The sequence below is a fragment of the Pseudorca crassidens genome, chromosome 18, assembly GCF_039906515.1.
Source record: "Pseudorca crassidens isolate mPseCra1 chromosome 18, mPseCra1.hap1, whole genome shotgun sequence".
In the NCBI taxonomy this organism is placed as follows: domain Eukaryota; kingdom Metazoa; phylum Chordata; class Mammalia; order Artiodactyla; family Delphinidae; genus Pseudorca; species Pseudorca crassidens.
In genome coordinates, this window is record NC_090313.1 from 1,250,001 (window position 1) to 1,253,500 (window position 3,500).

The following is a 3,500-nucleotide window of genomic DNA, read 5'->3' on the forward strand; positions in this document are numbered from 1 at the left end:
ACAGTCCAAGCTGCCCGAGACCCTTGCTAACCCCTGAGTGGTATGTGTGGTGTCCCTGCCCTCACAGGGTCACGCAAGTCCCTGTCCCAGCACAAGCGGGATCCGATTAAACCAATGCGTGGAGAGAACCAGAGGCAGCACCCAGTGCTTCACAACCTGTGGATGGAGGGCGCTCATAACATGATCCCTCGTACAGTTTTCAGCCAAATTTCACTCATCGCTTTCCAAAAACGCCAGACTAAGAAATAGAACAAATAACAGAGGATCCCCACTCTACAGATGGAGAAATTAGAGCTTCCTAAGAGTAAGCAATTTGTTTTAAAAAAAGAGAGAAACATGATCTTGGTTATGAATCTAAGACTACTTTTCAAAGGATTTCCCTCAAGCTACTTACTGATGATGGTGATGATGGCGGACGTGATTTCTCAGCCAGCAGGCATGTCAAGTTTATTGCGTCAGACAGATTGGGCTCAATTCCTAGCTCCTGAAAGATTACTTTTGACTTTGAAATCAGTTCTCTGAACTTCAAACTTTGAAATTATGAGTCAAGTTGTGAAGAGAGAATAAAGGTGTTTTCTGGCATTCAAGTTTTCAGAATATTTACCTCTGCCCAACACTTTTTTTTAAAGAAAGTTACTTGAGGATGTGCTCCAGAAAAATGAAGGAAAAAATAAAGAAAGAGAAAGGCCTGGGATCCACAGAATAGTGGCTCCAACTCAGAAAAACTGTGAAGGGAAGTTTGAAAACGACAACTGTGCTTCAGGTCAAGAGAACAACCAGCTCTGATGGAGCAGAACAACGTCTGGCTCCAGAGGGAAAGAACTAAGGGTCACTTGACATAGTGGTGAAGGAGAATAAAAGCTCTATTAAAGGAATATGAAGAAACATGAGAATACATTTGAAGAAAAAAATGTTAAAACCATCAGGGTGGACAAAGCATGTGGACAGTGTTTACAGAAGGAGAAATAATCCTAGTGCTTCTCGGCTCAGCAGAAAATATTTACATTGTCATGAAAATGTAAATGCTATTTATGGACTTAACTGCAAATATCAATATAATTACAGTGGGAGTATGGGAGTGGGAGAGGTAGAGCTAAACATTATCACAGCAGAAAACAAGCAGATACTGTCTAAAAGTGACAGATCAAGAAATAAAAAGGGAAGCATATGATTTAGTGATAGAACTGTCAGTTCCAGGTCAGCGTTTTGGTCCTGTCTTACTTTACACTATGATTGTGTTCTGTATATACAATTACTTTAATGAAAACACAATGTCCACCTGGCAAGTCCGAGCTGAAGAGGAGGGAGGGGCCCTACACGGTCATCCAGAATCACAAAGGAAACCAGAAATCAGCACATATTTGCAAAAAATAGGACACAAAAGACTCATAGCTATATGACAGATGTCACCTCTACTAAAGGCCTTACGTGCAAAATCGCTGTGGCACACGCAGCGGGCCTGCGTGGGAGAACCAGGGCCTACAAACGAATCGCACGACGAGCACGAGATTGTCGCCAGCGACCAAGGCAATGCAAGTAAATCCAGGCGCTGCTGTACTTCCATCCAGTGACCTAAAGTGTGAGCTCAGGGCCAGGAGCTGCGGTGCAAAGTGAAGCAGGAGACGACGGGAAGGTGCGTCTTCTCCCGGTCTGGGAAGGCAGGTTGACAAGAGGTACAGAGGAATAGACAAAAGACTCGTGCCTTTTGACCCATCAAACCCATAGGGAACTAACTTAAAGGACAGGTTATGAAGCTACACGTGTGTAAACAGAAAACAATCCAAACAGGCTACCAACAGACAATTCGGTAAATCAAGGCTTCTCTATTTTATGGCTTATCACCATTGACACCTGGGAACGTGTACATTTGTAAAGATGTTATACTTACAAAATACCTTAGCTGAAGAACATCGGAACACTAGTGTATGAGCGATATTGAAATTGTGTAAATATATGTGTACATATGATTCAATGTGCAAGAAACAAGGAGAACTCAAAATATGTAAGGCTGCTTCATAAAAAAAAGCAACATGCTGTCGTGCAGTATCTGAATAATAAGATAGAATTATCTTGTTTATTGACTTGTAGAAGGTTAAAGCTGACAGTTCATTCATCTTGTCAATAACCCCAGTTTTTAGAAGGGGAAACATGTGGCTCAGACCACAAATGACTGAGCCATAGTGAAAATTCACAGCGGTAATTCAACGCCTGCCCAACTCACCAGGCGCAGAAGACACAGCCGCCTCCGGCCTCCTCGGCTGAGATCAGGTTCTGCCTCTGGAGTTTCACGTTCCTGTTCATTAAAGCCTCACCCACTCTTAACAGTTGTCATAAAATGTCACCTCCTGCATCAAAAACTGAACTTTAACTGTGTCACCCTCTGGGTTGGGACGGGGGCGGGGTGGGGGTAGTGGAGGGGGCCTGCAGATGGGGCGAACAGGAGTGGACAGGTGGACAGGTGGGTGGACAGGAGTGAACGGGGGTGGACAGGTGGATGGACAGGTGGGTGGACGGGGGTGGACAGGGGTTGTGGCCTCCAGCCTGTGGTCCCTGTTCCTTCCTCTGTCTCCCTCGGGCCCCACACCTGCATCACCCCATGTCTCCCTTGCATGGGGAGAAACCCAGCACCTTCCCACCACCTAGTAGTTGGTTAGTACTTATCTGTTGGGTGAAATTCCACATCGACCCAAGAATAAAGGCAGCAACAAAATTTCAAGTGGATTTTCCTCCCTAAGCTGCTCTCTCTCGGTGAGCTCCATCTGCAGGCTGGCTGACCTCTGGCCCCGAGTGGTGGTGGTCCCACGAAAGTGGCCACACGGGGACCCTCACAGATGGCGGCCGAGCAGCGGGCTGTCCCAGCAGGGCTGCAGGAGGAGCCCGCGAGGGGGTGGAGGGAGGTTCACACTGCATTTGGAAAACGGTGTGGGTTTCTTAAAAAAGCAGTGAAAACTAAAGGAGGAAACCTCTCATGTCCATAATTTAAAGTTTAATTAGATACAGCCTCTTCCTAAGCCGCCTTGGTACACAGCTTTGCGCTTCTGGGGCCGGGGACGGGCGGCGACGCGGGGGAGATGGGGGGAGTGGGAGTGCTGATGGAGCTTCAGGAATACAGGGCGCAGGCCCTGCAGGGAGCAGCGGGCAGGGCTTCTGAACAAGCACAGGCCTCCAACCTGACTATTTACCTGAAGCTAACTGGCCGCGGGCGCGGGGCCAGAAGAGAAGGGCTGAGGGATGTTGCGACACAGTTTCCTGGCGGGAGGACACGGTCACGCCTGCATTCTGGCGCTGGGACGGCCTCAATCGAGGCTTGGACGCCGGTGCTCACTAGCTCCGCCGCTTCGGTCTGGGCGCCCAGCCACCACTTGGAGCTGCTCACGGCTCCACCGGAAGACCCCAGGCCTCCCCTACGCTGGAGTGGAGAAGGGATTCACGCCTTGTCCTACAGGAGACCCCTCGGGAGTCGGCTCCCAGGCCTGACTTTAAAACCAAGGTGGGGGTGG

General features: G+C 48.6%; 1 long non-coding RNA gene across 1 annotated transcript in view; it reads left to right on the forward strand.

Moving 5' to 3' along the window:
* LOC137210946 (uncharacterized) overlaps positions 1-2,322 on the forward strand; it is an 8,408-nt gene extending 6,086 nt beyond the window's left edge. The window contains exon 2 of the long non-coding RNA XR_010936814.1: positions 1-2,322. This exon is cut by the window's left edge and continues 684 nt beyond it. This is a non-coding gene — a long non-coding RNA (uncharacterized lncRNA).
* Positions 2,323-3,500: the final 1,178 nt, after the last annotated feature.